The following is a 19,793-nucleotide window of genomic DNA, read 5'->3' as shown; positions in this document are numbered from 1 at the left end:
GACTCTGGACTGGTTGGCAGCCAATCACGGGTTGCTGTCTTTCCAAGCGGACCTGGCCTACGACAAGACCTCGCATGTCAGAATTGACTCTTTTCTTGAACCTTGTTTTGTGGCACACCCTTAACTTCCTCACGTCTGACTTTGCATTGGACCCGGAGGTCTCCTACCTCAGATGTTGCTGCGCTGATCCAGTTCGCAGTAGCAACTTGAATTGGATATTTGCTCTTTGCTGACCTTTCTATTTTTTTTACCTTTTCATTCATCCCTCGCACGTTGCTTTTTAATTTCTCCTTCCTTCCTTCCTTCCTTCCTTCCTTCCTTCCTTCCTTCCTTCCTTCCTTCCTTCCTTCCTTCCTTCCTTCCTTCCTTCCTTCCTTCCTTCCTTCCTTCCTTCCCCCCTTCCTTCCTTCCTTCCTTCCTTCCTTCCTTCCTTCCTTCCCTCCTTCCTTCCTTCCTTCCTTCCTTCCTTCCCCCCTTCCTTCCTTCCTTCCTTCCTTCCTTAGCTTTGCCCTGAGAGAGTTGGGACATCAACCAGCTTAAGCGACAATGTGGCATCCCATCCAATGAAATATATATGCCCCGCCTTCCCCCGCTTTCCTCAATATGTCTCCCATTTGCACAGGAAAGAAGAAGAAAAAAAAAAGACGAAGAGGATTCCGATGAGGCGATGGCCAATTCCCGGCGATGACACGCGTGTTTGTGCCACACGATTGCCGTTTGCTTTTCATCTAGCGGATAGATTGGGCTCTTGACCCAACACCGCTACCCCCCCCCCCCCCCCCCCAACATCTTTTGAAAGACAGTCATCCTTTCTCGTTGTTTGCCAATGGATTCTACAGAGGAATTGAAAAGTGTTTGTTGAATTTTGTATTTTTTATTATTATTATTTCTATAAAGGTTTCTCCCTACAATCAAATATATAGAATAGAGCATGTCAATATTTGGGGATGATTTTTACAAAGCAAAGGTATTTGTAGTGAAAATTTATCAGGCCGCTACATGTGAATGAATCCAAAAATGTCAGTGAAGCAGTGTGTGTCCATTTTTTGGACAGTATTTGAGTACGTGCGTAACAATTTGGTTCCGTTGCTATGCCTGCGTGCTCTCAGTGTTTTTCCATGCCCACGACACTATGCCAGTCGGCCACGCCCACCTAACTAGCCTCCCTGCTCACCCGTGCGGGTGCTTCAAATCAGTAATTGGCCACAATTTATGCTTTCCATTTTTCACCACGCCCGCCTGTAATATCCCCGCCTGGTTGTTTTTCCGGCAATTTTCTGTTCCCGTCCACCACTCGTCCCTTTGCTCTTCCTGCTTTCTGTTTGCCCGTTTGTTGCTGTGCCGCAACAACAATCTTGTGTGGCGATTTGTGCTACGACTCACCTCTTTTCTTCTGAAACTGTAACGTCGGACCTTAAGATTCAAGATTCAAGAATTTTTATCCGCCATGTTTGGGCGTGCCAAACAAGGAATTTAACTTCGGTACATCACAGCCTCTGTTCTGTTTAAAAGTCATGACGCTGGTCTGTTTTACTAAGTATGATCTCTTCTAAAATGAGGCATTTCCTCGCAAATAAATGTTTTTTTAAATTGCTGTTTAGTCTTAGTCTTGCACCGATAGACTTTCCGTTTGTGTGTGTGTAGCCTGCTTAAAAAAAAAAAAAGAGAGAGAGAGAATAACTGAGTCAGACTGAAAGATTTGCACAAATGAGAAGCGGCTATCGCGGACAGATGGGCCGCGCTACTTTGCGAAGCTTTTTAAGCCTACACCATCTAACGTGGCCGCCAAAGTTTGATCATTTTGAGGATTTGCGTGAAAAGCGGCTGCGAGGGCACGTCCATCGCCGCCTGCGGCTTTAACGTTGCTTTAGTCTTTTGTTTGCCGCGCTCCGCGACGTAATACCGCTCTAATCGTCCATCTGCGTCCGAATAACGCTCAACAGACGCACGCCAGGAGCCAAATGCAAAGAAAACAACACTGGGAGAAAGACTGAATCACATAAAAAGCTTCGTTTCGGTTCAGTCAGCCATTCTGAAGATGTCTGGGACAACTTATTAGTGAGACGCGAGGCAAATGTGCGTACCAACGGGAAGGCATCATTGCAAAGAAACACAGCTTGTTTTGACAAAAACTTAGTTTTCGATCAAATACTCTTTCTACCACTTGCTCCTTAACAAAAGGATCCTTTCATGAACAATTTTTGCATTTGATGAAGGTCCGTTGTTACTGTTTTAATGTAGCCTTTCTAATGACTGTTCATGTAAGGAACGTTTCCCAACTAGACGCTTTAAACATTTGATTGAGGAGCCTTGCTCTCGACCGCTGTTACTTTGTGTGTGTGATCTTTACAGCGGGAGGTTAATCTTAGCGTACGACACCCTGGGCGACGAAGGGGGGAGAGAGAGAGGGAGAGAGAGCGAGAGAGAGAGAGAGAGACAGAGAGAGAGACAGAGAGAGAGACAGAGAGAGACAGAGAGAGACAGAAAGAGAAAGAGGCAACGAGCAGAGTGGACTTGTGGAAGGAGTGCGCCGCTATTTAATTAGCCTCGGATGACTGACTGACTGACTGGATGGCTGGCTCGGGAAAAAGGAAGGCGAAAAAAAGGAAGAGTAGTCCACTTTTGCTGGCTGTCAAGCAGCCTGTTAGCCAACCCCTCCCGAGAGTGACGGATGGCAGAGGAGGAGGAGGATGGATGCTGACGGATGGGCAGAGAAGGGCCGAGTGACAGCTACAAAATGACAAGCAGACCAGAGAATAAAGAATGACCGCCGCCGCCGACGGGGACGAGATTACAGGCATCCTGATGTCGACTGCTAGTGCTGATGCTGCCTTCTAACGTGCCGGGGGAAATGCGACATAGGACACCTGGAAGATCACCAGATAAGACCTCTGAAGTGTGGCGTTGAAAACAAAGTAAACGGAAACATTCCACATGCAATTAGCCAGTGACTACAAACCAGTTAGCTGCTCATTTGTAACCATTGCTAATTAGCCAGAAAACAGTTAGCGGTTAGCAGACATCTTGAAAGCAACATGCAGTTAGCAACCCACTAGAAAGCAGTTAGCTGCTCACCCCTAACCATTGCTAACTAGCCAGATGAAAGTTGGCGGTTAGCAGACATCTTGAAAGCAACATACAGTTAGCAACCAGTTAGAAAGCAGTTGGGTGGTCACCAGTAACCATTGCTAACTAGCCAGAAAACAGTTGGCGGTTAGCGGACATGTTGAAACCAGCATTCAGTTAGCATCCAGCACTAAGCACTTGTCGCTTGTGTGCTGCGTTCCTCGTATACGCTCTGCGTAATACTCTCCAGATAAAACTTTGTCTCTGTCGGGTACATTTGATGGGGGTTTTTTTTTTTCCCCCCAAATGTGACAAACCCTGTAAATCATCATTCCTCCAACATGCTAACTAAAAGCTTACAGGGTCGTTAAAGAGGATGTTCTTCTTCTAGTGTTGTCTCCTCTGAGAGAACAAACTCTCTCACATACTCGGCGTCTAATAAATCTAAAACATATTTTATAGGATTTTGGGTCGAGTGCTTCAATCCAGTTGAGTGGAGCAAGATTTAATCTGCGAGGCCTATGCCGCTATTCAAGGTAATATTTGCTGACCATCTGCTCCTGCAAAACAAAAACACAAAAGAGCAACTTGTCCAGACACGGTATGGCGCAAGTGTTTGAACCTGACATTTTCTCTCGTTTATGAAGGGGACAATTTGATACACTCTGTCCTCCCGTGAAGCAATTCTTGTTTTACCCTTTATAAGAATCAAAATGGTTTCATTTTCACTTTGAGGCAGACAGGTGAGGGGTTAGCGAGTTAAGGGAGATTGCTGTAAAATGGCCCGTTTCAAAAACACATGGTTGACTTCCTGTGTCCTTTCAGGAATGACTTTTGTGTGAGTCAACACATGACCAAATTTCAAAACTGTCTTTGGGGGGGCTGAATTTTAAAATATTCTGTAGGATAGGTTCTTCTATGAAGAACTACCATAAATATGGCCAAAATTCTGTCAAAACAAAATGGCGTATTTCCTGTCACTTTTTGGCCTTTACTTCCTGGGACTTTTTTTTTGCGGGGCCACTTATGACAAATGTGTCACGCCGCTGGAGTCGACAAAAAGTCCCTGAAATGTTTGCTTTCCACCAGAATGGCCGACTTCCTGTTTTTTTTTTTTTTTTTTGTTTGTTTTGGCACCTTGGGACATTTTCGCGCGTCTACTCATGATAGCCTCGTCTCCTAAATGTCATGTTTTTCCACACACACACACACGTGTGTTTGTCTTGTTCCTCCATCTTGCCGGTGGCTTTTCAACCTTCCTTCTTCGCCGTCTGCTTACCTTGATAAATAAAACGTCTCGTTTGGTAATACGCATCCTCGGGGGGCTAGATAAACATCCGGATTGAGTGTCGGGGATTGGCAATCTTCAGACGGCAGCCGAGGAGAGCGCCTCGGCCCCCCCGAGGAGACGCTTTGACGCTGGCGTCGTCGTCGTCTTCCTTGCGCTCGTATCTGAAGATGCTCTTCTTACGCCGTTCAATGCAATCCTGCGAGTTTCTCGGTCAGGCTCATTGGATCGACCAATATGCACAACAAACAAATGTTTGATGGTGAGGGAGGGGGTGGTTCTTATTTTTTTGGGGGAAAAAAAGTTTTATTTGAAGAATTGTCACCCATGGGTTGACAACTATTTGTGGATTATTTTTTTTTTTTTCTAAATATTTTTAATGCATATCTTCACGGGCCCACCCAGCCTCTCTTTTGGCCAACCGCGGAGGTCCACTCTAGATTTCACTTATACTTTTATTTGGAGGAAAAAGAGGCAATTTCCAACAGCAGTCATATTTATTAGAGAAAAGTATTTTTCCGGGGGAGCGGCGCAACTTTTTAGAGCATCAAAGTACTTTTTGAAAGAAAGGCTCTTTTTAAGGCAACGATTCCCTGTACGTATGACTCCACTGTCATCCATCGCATTGAGTCAATTTTGAATGCCACTACAAGGTATAAAATCTTTTTTATATTTATTTTCTGACATAAGGTCACTTTAACAGCTGTTTGACATTTTTCAAAGGACACTCGCACCTTGGGGGTCACACACGCATGCACGCACACAGTGGGGAGCACTGGGAATGATTTTCAATCTGGGAAGGTAAATAGTCACTGTGTTTTGACAGCTCGCAATCTGCGTGTCATGTGCGCACACACACACACACACGCACACTTGCGCATGGAGCGGAGTCACACACACTGACACTGAGTTAAACGTGTGTATTTGTGTACACGCGGTATTCCATTAGAGAATAGGTGTCAAACTTAAGGCCTGGGGGCCAGATACGGCCCAACACATCATTTTACGTGGCCCGCAAAGACAAATTGTGCATGGACTTCATGTGTCAATCCTAAAATTACAAATTGTCTTTGCTTTTGAAAAATAGAGATATTGCTAGCAATTTTTATCACCATTCATATTTTTAAAATATTTGAACAGTTTTTACTAGTCTATGCTTTCAAAACTAGTTATCATCAGTTTGTTGTGTAGCCTATGCTGTATATAATATAAGGCGTTGACAGTCGTAATGGCCCTCAGAAGTATACTATGACTACAATGCGGTCCACGACAGAAATTAGTTTGACACCCCTGCATTAGAGGCCCACGAAGGCAGACAAGAAGGCAGAAAATGAGCCTTGCGCCCAAAAGTATTTGCACCCACCAGTGACTGTGTGAAACAAATAGCTAAATAGAAACTGGTCGCATGTTAAACCGGCGTACAAATATAAGGGATGCAAATTGCCAAATATTGGTATGCCTTTTGCATCAAAAATATAAATGTTCTTTTGAAGCAGGAAATAATCAATACAAGCCTTTGCGAAGGGTTGTATGCAAGCTAGCGTGTAGATGAATGTCCTGCTTGTGTGTTTTTCCCCACTTTCCCTACGTTGATAAGAGGAGGTGTGTGCAGGCATCCAATTACATCAACCTACAAAACAGTTCATCACTTTTATTTTCTATGTGCGTCTTTTATGTCGCTAACCTTGTTAGCCGCGTATGACTTTGATGTATGAGTTGCCGGCTGTGAAATAAAGGCCCGGGCTTAAATGAGGCAAACGCCAGCGCTAGGCTAGGCGCTACATCAACGTCTGGCTTTTTGAAGTCATGCAAAGTGAGCTTGTCGCTGACAGCTCTGCACGCAAGTTTATTACAATTACGCATTGTATATCTTCGTAGTGCGCAAACAGTTCACTTTCATCTCTGTTGCCATTTTAGGACACAGAAAATTATCAATTCACTTAATTATTTCATGATTTGTTAAAGGTTAACCTCACACCTCAAATCTCCACTCACAATTCATGTTAGTTGGTGAAAACAAAAACAAAAAACAAATACACGTCATAGTCCAACCTAAGAGAAACCTTAAGTACAAGGTTGCGCAAGAAGAAATGTGCTACCGCTTTCTCCCTTTTGGTGCCACTAAATACAAATAAAGGGTCAAATTTGCTTCAATTGCAAATCACGCAGCCTCAGGGGTGCTTGACTTTATTCCTGTTTAATTTTGCAAGTAAATAATAAGATGTAAACAAGTTCCCCTGCACAAGGAAGCCAATTAAAGAGAAAAAATCAAGCAGCGAATGCCTTGCTGAAACGGAAGTAGCGACAAGAAGGACGCTACTTGTGGTAATTACCTGTGGACTTTTTCTTTTCACGCTGATAACGAGCAAAAACACTCAAACGCACTCATTCCAGATAAAAAGCTGCGTTTGAAACGCAAACACGCACACAAATGAAAAGCCCAGAGGTCCGCGTTTTTAATTGAACTTTCAAGCCCAACTCGCTGTTTGTGTTTTTTTTATTTTATTTTTTATTTAAAGTTTAGAATAGAATATAATGCCAAAGATGACGCACAGGAGGAAACGTCAATAGTCTTGGAACATTGGAACAAATTAGCTTTTGGGCTAATGCAAAATGCTAATAAGCGAAAAGTTGGCAAAACAAAGAATACAGTTGAAATTGAATAAAGTTGGATTTCATCAGGATTAAAATAAAATTAAGGAAAAAAAAGTTGAAGGAAGAGCCCGACAGTATTAGTTTAAGGAATCATTTATGGATTTTTGAAAAATAGTATTTGATCAATCTTACAGGAATATCCATCCATCCATTTTCCGAACCGCTTAGTCCCCACGGGGGTCGCGGGCGTGCTGGAGCCTATCCCAGCTGTCATCGGGCAGTAGGCGGGGGACACCCTGAACCGGTTGCCAGCCAATCGCAGGGCACACAGAGACAAACAACCATTTGCACTCGCACTCACACCTAGGGACAATCTGGAGTCTTCAATCGGCCTATCAATCGGATGTGGGAGGAAACCGGAGTGCCCGGAGAAAACCCACGTGGGCCCGGGGAGAACATGCAAACTCCGCACAGGGAGGGCCGGAGGTGGAATTGAACCCGCACCCTCCTAACTGTGAGGCGGACGTGCTACCCAGTGCGCCACCGAGCCGCTCTCTTACAGGAATATTTATTTGAAATTCCTATGGAAAAAAGGAAAAACTTGGGCAATGAAATTTCAAAAAATGGTTAGAAAAAATCACATTTGTGCAAGGAAAAACAAGCAATTTTCTTCACAATGTGTTTTTTAACAAGAAAATGACACATTTAATCAGGGATCAAAATAATAACTCAACATAATAGAAAGGTTCAAGTAAATTTACAATAAAGCATAAAATACCACCTGAGAAAAAGCAATCCTCGGATGCTCACCATCCAAGCTGCTCATGAGCTTTGCACTTGCCGCATGGCCGTAAGGCTGTAAGGCCCAAGTTTATTTTGTCCCACACTTCCTCCATCAGCCTCGGATTTTTTTGCACTTGCACTGTATCGGTAGGCTGGCATATTGCACAGCATCCTGCCTTGCAGTGGCCACAGAATAATTAAGATATGGACAAACACACACACACATTTCGTCACACCTTAACACTCTCTCTCTCTGTCTCGCTCTCTCTCTCTCTCCCTCAAAGTCCTGCTTGCTCGCCCCTCTCCACCATAAAGGAGATTTATCGACGCGAGTTTCAGCGCACCGTCTGAAATATGAACGACGGCGAGGAGACTCTGGAGCCAATTAAAGAAAGGAGATGTCGCCTTTAAAGTGATTTGTAAAGTGCTTTACGGCATGTTGACGGCACAGCTTGCCTTCTAACCTCGCCGCACATCTAATAAACACACACATAGCTTTTGGAGGACAGAAAAAAAAAAAGTAACTTTAAAGGTCAGCGGAATGTCTCATGAAGTGTATAAAACGCAAAATACCATTAGAGCCATAGAACAGGAAATGCAGCTAAGGGCCGCTACTCTAAGTTGTAGCAAAATGCTAACAGGCTAACTGGTTTTATTCTATTCTCAAGCAATCACTTTACATCATTTGCTATACTTCCTGTTGTAAAAAAAACATTCCAAATGCAAAGAAGATGGCTGCCAATAAGCGCAGATCGTGTTCATCATTTCTTCTTCCATTTCTCTTTCGCAAGGGGGATAAAAGGATTTCCAGAACCAAACAAAATGGCTGCTGAGCGGGAAATGTGAGGGCGAGACGGCGCCGCGGTGAAGGAGGGTCGAGTGCGAGTCATCTCGAGTCGCCATTTTGTGTCACTTCCTGGCTGCTAAAAAGCTAATCCTGTTAGCCGCCACGCCAGCGCCCAGCTCCAGTGCTGACCGGGCGAAAAGACGCTCAAGTGGAGGGGAAGAGTAATTAGAGGTACACACACACACACACACACACACACACACACACACTGTACTTAAACACTTTGTCAATCGTCACCTTTGCAAAGTCAGACGAGACAGAATGACACTCGCTGGACACTTCACCCCTACTGAGAAAACTTTTATTAAAGTGGCAGTTACAATAGATTTTTTTAACATCATACATGAAATGAATAACCATCTTTTTATTGTATTCATCACAAATTCAATTCTAATTAGCTATTGACTTAATACAATAAATTAATTTTTTACATGCATATTTAAAATGTTTTTATAAAAATGAATAAAAATGCGTACGAAAATAATATTTTCCCGTTTTATGAAAAATTAAATTTGTTAAATGTAATTGTATCAATACAGATTAAAATATTATATATATATTAAAATATATAATTACAGTTTGTTTTGTCAAATTAAAAATAAAGCATGGTCATGCTTTTCAGTGAATGCAATGAAGTAATCGTCATGATTTATTTTGCACTTATTAATTAGCCACGTATTTAACAAAACAAAATATTGGAACGTACATGTAAATGTTGTATTTGTCTTTTATTTTTACTGCATTATTTACATTAGATTAATTAACCAATTTTGACAAATGAATAAGAAAATGAAAGAAAACATTCCTCAATACATTCCGCCTTTCAAGGGAAAAACGTTGACGTTGTCGTAACAATAATTCTAACTTGAACTCGTGTCTCCTCTTTAATGACAACAAGCCAAAATGTATAGTCAAAATGTTGCCTATACAGCTTCAAACCACTTTTTACAACAACCAAAAGTCCCTTGCATCTAACAATAGCCTTGTGTAGGACATGTAGCTGTGTTTTCAATTATTCATGCATCCATCCGTCGTAAATATTGCGGCATGACAGGAGTGATGTCTCTGCCATTTCCTTACATTTCGGCTGACGCGCCCTTCGATCCGAGGCCGATAAACATTGATTTTATTAACATTTGTCCATGTGGTGCCACACAGCGGCTTGACATTTGGAAAAAAATGTGTGTGTGGCTATGTGTGAGGCGGGGCGGGGTGTGTGTGAAGTTTACTGTAACATCAAACATGCCACCAAAGTCCAACATGTAATATTCGAGATGAGCTTAGCGATGCGTTGATATCGTTGTTCCCGTTGCAAACATGGCAACGTGGCTCTCTGTCACTCGACGGCACACTGTGTGTGCGCGCGTGCCCAAGGTTTTGTGTGTGCTCCTTCATTGCCACATTTTCTGCTAATCCCCCTTTTGCTGTCTCTTCGAATCTACTGCAGCCTCTATCTTCAGTGGAAACAAATAGCTTCACACTCCCCAGACACAGCACACACACTTGTTTCCTCTTACACTCCTGACCCGCATTATTATTTTTTTTCCTCTCACCTTTTATACCAAAGATGCCTTTGTCATGTTTTCAACAGGAGACCAAACATTCTAAATGAAGTATGGACTCTGCGTGTGTCTTTTTGGACACAAATCACAAACTTACATGTTGGCCACTTTTTTTGCGTGTAATTTTATTGTGGCGCCAGGGAGCGGAGAGCCGGAGCTCTGATTGGTTGCCGCGGTGATAGATGCCCGGCCAGTTTTCTGATTACTACGTTCTTCGATCTCCCGGGCTCCGCGTAATCAGAATAAATGTCCCCCAAGGGTGGAAGACGTGAATGTGCGTGTGTGTGTGTGTGTGAATGTGTTTGTTTGTGTGTGTGGAATAGAAAACTGAGGAGAAAGTAGGTAATAAGAACAGTTAACCTAGGTCGAAACCCAGCCGCAAAAGTCACAAAAGGATTTTGTCTTTGTGTCGTTAATTGTAGAATTCTGATTTCATCCATAATCCAAAATGCGGACTTCCACCGTACGTCTACTAGAAGATTCGTTTTGCAGGAATGAGGCCAAATTCCAAATTGTCCTCCTTTTACGGTGTTGGACTTTGGAGGTTGCCACTCACTGCGAGGGACACCTTGTGTTGGCGCAACAGACATCTGATTGAATTTCTTTCTTTTTTTTTAAGTAGGCTGGAAGATTCAAATAGATTTTTAATGAGTGAAAGTCATCACAATTTTTGACGCGGCGGCTATTATTTTTCTCTATTTCCTGGCGAGAGGAGCGTCCTCATTCATCATGAGTCTGCAGTCAATTTTCTTATGAATTCAAAAAGCCGCGCATACGGCCGTGCTCAGGAAATTGTCTACAGCCGCTGAAGGCGTCCGGACATCCATCATCAGCAAGAAGAAGCAGCGGCGGCGGCAGCGGCACCGAGAGTGACTCACGCAGACTGTCACAATGAAGTGTACTTGGCACAACATTGGCTTGCCGTTCATTTCACGACTCCGTGGGTCAAATTGACAATATCCTGATAGCTTGTTAACAGCAAATGGGAAAATTGTGATGATTTTCATTCACTAAAAATGTTGTTATTAATTGGATTGGTAGAGGGTGGCATGTAGGTAGGTAGGTCGGTCGGTCGATTGGTTGGTAGGTGGTTAGGTGTTGGTAGCAAGGTATGTTAGGGTAGTCGCTAGATAGGCAGGGAGGGTGGTTATGGTTGCTTGGTCAGTCAGTAGGTTGGTGGGGTTGTACCTAGTGAGATGGGGAAGTAGATGGTAAAGGTAGGTAGGTATGAAGGGGAAAAAAAATTGCTTGGTGCTGGGTTGGTAGGGCGGGTGGTGGTTACGTAAAGTAAGCAGCAAGGAATGTTGGTGGGAATTTTAGCAAATTGACGGAGGCAGGCAGGTACTGTTGGTAGAACATTGAAGTCCGGCCATCAAATGCTTTCGTGTCCAAAATTGGTTACGCTTTTCAAATCTGTGCTGACCGTTTCCTATTTCAACTTGAGTTAGCCGACGTCATGTTTGGCGATCTGCTCGTTGTACGTGTGCGCGCAATTTAGCAAGCGCTCTAAATGACCCATTTGGACAAGATGATATTTTCCGAGGGACTTGCTCACATTCCATCGCGACTCCCCGAGGCTTTCCAGGCCGGACCCCCGCCGCACGCAGAAACTGCCTCTTACACACAGCTCCAGTCTTCTGCTGCGCGCGTGTGTGTGTGTGTGTGTGTGTGTGTGTGTGTGTGTGTGTGTGTGCGCGCGCTTCAATCAAAACTGGAGGCCATCATCTCAGCTGGACTCCGCCTCCCGTGCTGTTTGTTATCACACACTTTCAGCCCTGCGTTCACATGAACAAAAAAGGAGCAGAAACTAGCAAAATGTTGAAGGTCACACAGAGGTTCAGCTTTGACTCCACACAAGTGGCAAAGCCACCGTCTTGCCCTCAGAACTTAGGCTGACTCTTTGGGCCAATTGAAACCAAGAAAGCAGAATGGACATTGCAGCTGCACAGACTAAATCTAGTACTCGGTAGCGGCTTAAGACTCATCGAGTTCAAAAGACCTTTTGAGCACTCGTTTTTTTTCTTTAAAGCAATTTCAACGTAGAACCTGTCGAGCGGATGTCGTGAATTGTTGTACCAGAGCTCGTGGCGAATATACGTGGTCGCGCACAATTCAGATTCATATTTCATCCAACAACAACAAAAAAAAAACGTGAATTCAACCCCAATCCATTTGCCTCCGTCTTGGTTGGCGGCCATTTTGACATTCCTATGCCCTCCACTGTCGATTGAAATCGATGTCCTCAGGCTCGCATTGACAACATCATGTGACCAAACGAGGCTAATTGTGTTCAAGCAAAACATACAACAAAAAAACATATCAATGAAACAAAATGTTGACTGCCACCGATGAATACGTGTGTGACCCTCCCTGTATTCCTACCCATGAATATTCCTGGGCTAAATTTCGGTCCCTGGTATCGGTTATCAATCATCACTTAAAAGCCCGAACTACACTCACCTCGTTTTTCTTGTGAAAAAATATTTGGTTGACGCTGATGGAAAAGACCGACATCCTGATTGCGTCAGCCGGTCGTCCATCCGGAGAAGTTACGGCGTGGTTTCGTCCGCCGCCGCCGCCGCCGCTCGTATTTTACGCTCATCCGTCACTTCGCCATGTTGTAAAAAATTGGCCCAATTTGCTTGCTGTCCTATTTGTATTTCTTTTAGCCGCTGTGACATTTGTGTATGTTAGTTGCCAGGCTACGGTATAAATCCATATTGATGATAGGGCCGTCCGTCCCCGCGGGACGAGGCGGATGAGAGCCAATCCCGCTGCCTATTGACTGCAGTAGAATTGCTTTTGTAATATTGTTTGGGAAGACAGACGACTGGAGGGGGAAAAAAAAAACATTCAACCGAGGTGTGATATTTTTTTTTCTCAGTTTCTTTTATTGTACCTTTCTTCGGAAGATGGGGGGGGGACTCTCAGAGGGGTGAAGAGATGAGAGATGACAGGGAAGTGTGGAAAATTACAGTGCAGAATCAATAACAAAAAAAAAGGGGGAAGACGGTGGATAATGGAAAAAAGTTGAACAGCGGAAAAGGCGTGAATTAATATACACACGAGAGGTTAACGGTTGCGCCACAATGCGCGTGGCGGATTCAAAGACGGGAAATGTGATTGGTGTGATTGAATGTAGGCTCATTTTTGGACAAACACATTTCTGTCAATTCTACCAAGAGATGTTTCTTTTTTTCGTTTTCCTGTTTTTTGTGATTTGATGAACGAGACTCGGGGGGAAAGACTGGAGCCGACAATCGTGAATGCTAAACTCATCTCCCATTTAAAAAAAAAAAATCCTGTTGTGTTGAGAGGTCAATACGAGACATCAGAGCCAATCAGGAAACAAGCTCACAAATAATCATGGTCACCGTCAAAAGTGGAAGTTAAGGCAGCGGCTCAGAAAATGGATAGAAAATGAAGGGGCGAGTCTTTTGTGTTGATTGTTGGCCGTATTATTCATGTACCCCAAGTTTTTGGCCAAGTTGATATGCATGCTGACAGCTAGCCGAGCTACTTCTTGCTGAGTCAGCTTCTGTTGTGTCAAAGAGTCGCAAACGGCTCGGCAAACATGAACAACAAGAATGCGAGACCCGATTGCTGACCCTAACCCAACTCTAATCTCGGCACCGCTAAGAACCAAATGCTAAGACACGTAAGAAGTGATTCCTCCACGTCGTAGCAACATCCGTATTGGACCTGGTAAGCTAGCAATTAGCTTCTGCTACTGCATCATCTATTAGGTGTATAGTGCGCCCTGACAATTTGGTGTGTGTGTGTGTGTGTTTACCCTGCTTAAGTGTAAGCACTTCCTGTCTGGGCCTGAAAACTTTCAGCGACAGCGAGACGTTGCCGTAAAATGGGAAGATTTACATCCAAGGGGACCCAGCTTTTTGTTTCCACAATGCGGCTGATAAAGCAGAGTTATGTGCCCACAACACGCATACATGCACACGCACGCACACACACGCACACACACACACACACACACACACACACACACACACACACACACACACACACACACACGGTGTTGCAGAGAATCTCCAGCTATTGTTGTTGTCGTTCATGTTAGAGATTGCTCTGTCAGCAAAAAGTGTGAACGGCGTCTCCAAGCAGTGTGGATGAGACACAAGGCAAGGAGCGAAGACAGGGATGGGTGTGCGTGTTGTTTCAGCGTGCGTGCGTGTTTATTTGCACATGGTCTCGCTTCTCCTCACTTCGCCTCGGCCCCGTCGTGTGGATTCATCAATCTCGCACCAGAACTTTCTGCAAAGGCTTAGCTGCAAAAGCACAAAATACTAGTGATCAAAAAAATATTTATGGCAGCGGGCCTACTTTCTCAACAAAACCTATTCTGTCTGTCCATTGCACAAAAGCCTCGCTCTGTGTTTGCCCACATTAAAAAAAAAAAAAAACCTGAGGGGAGCGGCAATGGGCAAAATGTCATTTTGACGTGTGCAAGATTGCGGCATTGTGTAGGTGGCGGATAAACGACGAGGTGTCATCCTCCACGGCGGCGGCCAAAGGCGAGTAACAGCAGCCGATGGCGCTGCACTTTTTACAATCGCACGCCGGGGCGCCATCATTGCCACGTTTTCTGTGTAAACAAGCACAGCGGCGGGGTGGCTCGCTCTCTGACTCGCTCAATCGTTTCTTTTTTTTCTAACCCGGCGGTGCAATCGCACACTTACACCCCGACGTGCGTTTTGACGTGGCGCAATTGCACTCACCGGCCACAACATCACTGACAGACTCTAATGAGCTGTGTCCAAAGATAATAACCCTGTGCAACTTGATTTGGCAACCCACCGAGCTAGTCGTAATATTTGGACCCTTTCACTGGGGGATCTTCCACAACCCAACCCGAACCAAAATAACCAAAATAAAAATTAAACCCTAGAGTGGGATATGTTCACCCTAACCTACCTCCCTCCCTCTCTATCTCTATCTGTGGCGTGCTACAAATGCATCTAATACACGTTTACGTGAATGAGGCCTTTCAGATAGCACTGATACAATCCACACACACGCACACACACACACACACGTACACACACACACAAACACAAAGAGTAAATAGAAAGTTTGGGAGTGAAAGCAAGAAAAGGGTTTAAAGGCTTTTTGTAATCTGCCATTAATTTAGCTTGCAGCAAAGCACAAGGGGGATGCTGGGAAATCAATGCGGCCTGATTGCTACATTTACACAACAGCACAAAGCGCGCACGCTGTCCGTTTGCTTCATTCGCCTCGGGCCGAGCCGGGCCGGGCCGGCGGTGAGTTGGGGCCATATTGGACAAAAGCGGAGCGCTACAGCTGAATTTTTTTACGACCGTCGCTGCCGTGTGACTGATTGCTCCGTGTTAGATTGAGTACGAAACAAAAAGGCAGCAAAAATCCAAGTTTGAAGCCGCGCTCGCCGCATTTGGACATCGAGGGGGAACCGCGGCTGGCAAATGTTTGAGCCTCCACCAATGGCACCGCAGCGGCAAAACGGTCCCTTCCGGAGCTTCCGTGACGATTTTTGGCCTTCAAAGCTCGCTCTACTGCCGTGGTTGGATATGTGGCATTGCAATCTAAAAATAGATACAATGGAAATTCAGATGTAGCGTAAGTGCAAAATATCAACTATTGGTCAAATTCTACAGCTGTGGCTCTCCTTCCCTACAATTGGGGGCATTACAGTACATTCATTGCTCCATTTTTTTTTTCTTCATTCAATGAACTCAAACTGCCAATAAAAAAAAAAAAAAGTTAATTTTCTATCATTTGTCCCCTTTAATGACGGCATGTCGTAAAAGGCAATCATTCTGAAAACTTCAAAAGTTGCTGCTGCCTGCCTGGAGGCTTTGGAATTCTACGGGAGTGCGCACAGCTTCCCGTTTTGGATGTTTATGGCAATAAACGCGAAGGCGGCGGGAAGCGATGCGCCGCAGACGCTTTCACAGTTTTCATCAGGAATTCGCCTCGTGTGGAGACGGCAAAGAAATTACACCCCAACACGTTTGTCACATTTGCATATATTCATCTTTTTTTATATATAAATTCTTGGGGCACGGTCTTCCACGACCCCCCACCCCCTGCTCCCACAGAAGCGCACACACACGCACGCACACATTTGGCTGCATCCCGGTCATTAATTCCAAGCAGTGGCCAGCCAGCTTTAATGCACGCAGATGAGATTTAGAGGCCAGCTTCCCCCAACAAAGAGTCAAAAGGACAAAGCGTGGCCGTTGTGAGCTCGGCCCTTCAATGAAAGCATAAAGATAACTGTTCAATATTTATGAAAGGGTGCTGCTTGGCGCACGCACGCACGCACGCGTGCACGCATAGCAAGACAGCACACGAAGCAAACAGCTTCCTGTTGACTCATTCATTACATCAATTGATTTAGTTGAAGTCTCCCCGGTGGTCCTTGTGTGTTATTAAGATTCTTTGTTCCATCGTTTGTGTCTGTGTGCGTGCGCGCGTGCGTGTGTGAGAGATCATTTAAGTCATATCAGCATATACACTTGCTTTAATGGTTTTTGAAAAGTTTAGTACAGAGGATAAAGCTCTCGGGCCAAAAACATCTGCCTTTTGCAAAAATAAGACTCCGTAAAAATTAGTGACTGAACATGTTTTGGGGGCTTGTGTTGTTTTGTTGTTACTGTCGGATATGATTACAATGTTAGGTATACAGTGCAGCCACCCAAGGGTGTAGTTCCACTTTGAACCACTAGACACAAAAGTGGCAATAAAGCAGAAATGCTTTCTTTTGCTAGCTAATGTATTTGTGTTCCCCAGAGCAGTCGTTTGAAGGTTTAAAATGACTCAATACTAATTTGTGCTAGCCTGTTGATGGTGTTTTGGATGACACGTTAGCATAACGCTGAGGTAAAAGAAATAACATGGTATTGTTGAGCACAGCATGTTGCAGGAATGCACAATCAAGTCTAACACTCAACGTTTAAAACTCTTTTTCTTTTTGAGATCAGACGTAGCCATGAACAGCAAAATATTTGCCTGTTATAAAATATTTCTTTGAAAATATTTGCAGTTTTCGGAGGGGCGTTGAGTAGTTCCAGGTACTGTAAATGCAGTTTCAAATGGCGTTGGTTTTTCATGACATTGGTGCATTTGAGGCCAGAGGAAAACTTGACGAAGCCGTGCTAAGGAAAAATTACAGTAAGGTGACAAAATGGCGAGAAAATTGCGTCGCAAAACCGTCCTGGCTTGTCCTCATCGCCTCCCTCCTCTTTGGCAGCCTTTTTTTTTTTTTTATTATTATTATTTCTGTGTGTTTTTACAGCCACATCAGTTTAAGTGCCTTCTGACTCAATTCCTGCTTTGCCGGGGCACCGCGATTTACACCCCTATTCCAGGCGAGACGCAACGAAGGTGGGGGGGGTTGGGATGGGATGCGGCTGGTACCGCCAGGATGAGCCATTACTTGTCAGATTTACAATCTTCCAGACTATCTCCCCTCCATCCAACCTCTGAAGGGTTCAAGGTTCAATTCCATTTGGAACCCGTTTAGCTGGAGCGCATCCACCAGCTTCTCACATGGCGTTGGCGTTTTACGCCCGGCGAGATCGGGGGCGTACGTCTTCGCCAGCCGCCTGATGCCGCGGCGGGAGATTTATGAGCCGCCGCTTGACAGGAGAGGGCGCGATCGTTCGATCCCCGCTGTCGTTTTTTAAGTCAGGACGCGAGGCTAACCTCGCTTCCTTGAAGGAATTAAAAGGGGGAGCAACACAAATGGGAAAATGAGAGTCAGGAATGATGACTGGGACAAGGAGTAAAGCTTTCAGGCATCCATCAAGCCTGGCGCTCGATGAATTGATGAGTAAATCAGACAGCAAACAGTCAGTCCGGGCTAACGCTCCATTAGCGGAGAGCTATGTCATCATTACACGCCATCGTCCGCAGGCCCGTGGCGAAAAATCGGCCATATATTTCCAAGCAGGCAGCGAGCACGGGCTGTCAATAATGCGAGAACTGGGACACAGAGTTTAATTTATGTCCACTGTGCCTAATGAAGGATTCCGTGTCAAAAAATGCCCATTAAAAGCAAGTTGTGGGAAAAAAAATGGCTATCAATATAATATAATATAATATAATATAATGGCTCTATATATACATATATGAATATAATAAATCTGTATTTATTTATTTACTATAATGTAGTGCCCCCGAGCATTTCGAGGCCAACGGAGAAGGCCCGGCTGCTCCTGTTTGTGTCCGCTTACACTGCCTGTGACTGCCATCCAATACAATACATGCTGTAAGCCAAGAAAATTTTGCAGTGTGTGTGTGTGTGTGTGTGTGTGTGTGTGTGTGTGTGTGCGGGTGTGTGTTTTTGCACTCCAGGCTTGTCATCCAATATAAAAGCGGACACCTTCTCGCCCGGATATATTGATCATCGCATTAAACGGGATTTAGAGTTTAAGAGAATGGGAATGTGCTGAGACAGTTTCTGCGGGGCGGCTAATGGACTGTATGACTTATATAGACATGCACTCGCGTGCAATGTGTGGAGCGCATATGTATATAAAGGAAAGCGACAGCTGCGGCTCTTGCACTTGCTCTATGCCGCTCAAGGGACTGCTTAGCCCAGTGATAATGTGCCTTTTTACGTTTTGCATAAAAGGTGCACAGTGTCATTTATGAGTGAAAACCTGCTAGCGGCCTGTAACACATTCCCGCTGATGTCGCCAAAGCGCAAGGAGAGAGTAGCGATGGGCAATCAGACGGCCCACGATGGACTGTCCATCTTATTTACTTTCATTTCATGAATCGTTTTAGCCAGGCCGGTCATGACTTGAGCTGCAGCGTCCTTCCATCGCAGAGATGGCAGTAAGTCGGGCCGTCACCCCGTGAGTCAAGCTAGGTTTTGAGCTACGTGATTGGAATCGTCATTAACTCAGATAGGTCGTTAGTTGGTTAGTCCACCACGCCTGGTCAGTCAATTAATTGATCAGTTAGTTAATTGGGTGGTCGGTCAGTTGGTCGATCAGTTGGATAAATAGTTGGTTGACCGTCTGTTCAGTCAGTCACTTGGTAAGTTTGACAGTGACCCAGTTAGTTTGCTAGTTTGTTAGGTAGGTGTTTGGTGTTTAGTCAATTGCTCAGTCAGTTGGTCGAGTAACTGGTCAGGAAGTTAGTTTGCCTGTCTCTCAGTCACTCAGTCACTCAGTCACTCACTCACTCAGTCACTCAGTCACTCACTCACTCACTCACTCACTCACTCACTCACTCACTCACTCACTCACTCACTCAATTAGAGTGAGAGTTAGTTGGTCAGTTAGTTAGTTTGCTGTTAGGGTCAGGGTTAGGAAAAAGGGATTGATCTGTTCCACATAACTTTGGTTGGTCGAGCGACACGTAGATAGTTCAGACATCCATACGATGACACACTTCTTCTCGCACTGCCATGTTTAATATGCAGCCACGCTGGCAGCGATGCAAATAAACCCATCTGCGGAACACGTGCGTATTTCCGCTTGTTGTTTTGCGGCGGCTCGCTCGGGAGCGCGTGAGCTTGAAGTGGGTTGAACACCAAACCTGATATCCCTTTTCAGACAGTCCCGAGGGACGCTATCTGTGCTCCGTTGATACCGTCTGTCTGTCTCTGGGCGAGGCGAACGGAAATAATCCCGTTGTTGTC

The 19,793-nt window shown here is 44.7% G+C and overlaps 1 long non-coding RNA gene across 2 annotated transcripts in view; it reads left to right on the top strand.

Moving 5' to 3' along the window:
* The window catches only part of LOC119126789, a 56,257-nt gene that overhangs the window by 16,285 nt on the left and 20,179 nt on the right, over positions 1–19,793 (top strand). For both annotated transcript variants that reach the window (XR_005098696.1, XR_005098697.1), the window contains exons 3-4: positions 3,529–3,602; positions 8,524–8,750. This is a non-coding gene — a long non-coding RNA (uncharacterized LOC119126789). The remainder of the gene's footprint in view (positions 1–3,528; positions 3,603–8,523; positions 8,751–19,793) is intronic.

The sequence above is a fragment of the Syngnathus acus genome, chromosome 9 (assembly GCF_901709675.1).
Source record: "Syngnathus acus chromosome 9, fSynAcu1.2, whole genome shotgun sequence".
Classification (NCBI taxonomy): Eukaryota; Metazoa; Chordata; class Actinopteri; order Syngnathiformes; family Syngnathidae; genus Syngnathus; species Syngnathus acus.
This window is presented reverse-complemented; position numbering and strand designations above follow the sequence as displayed.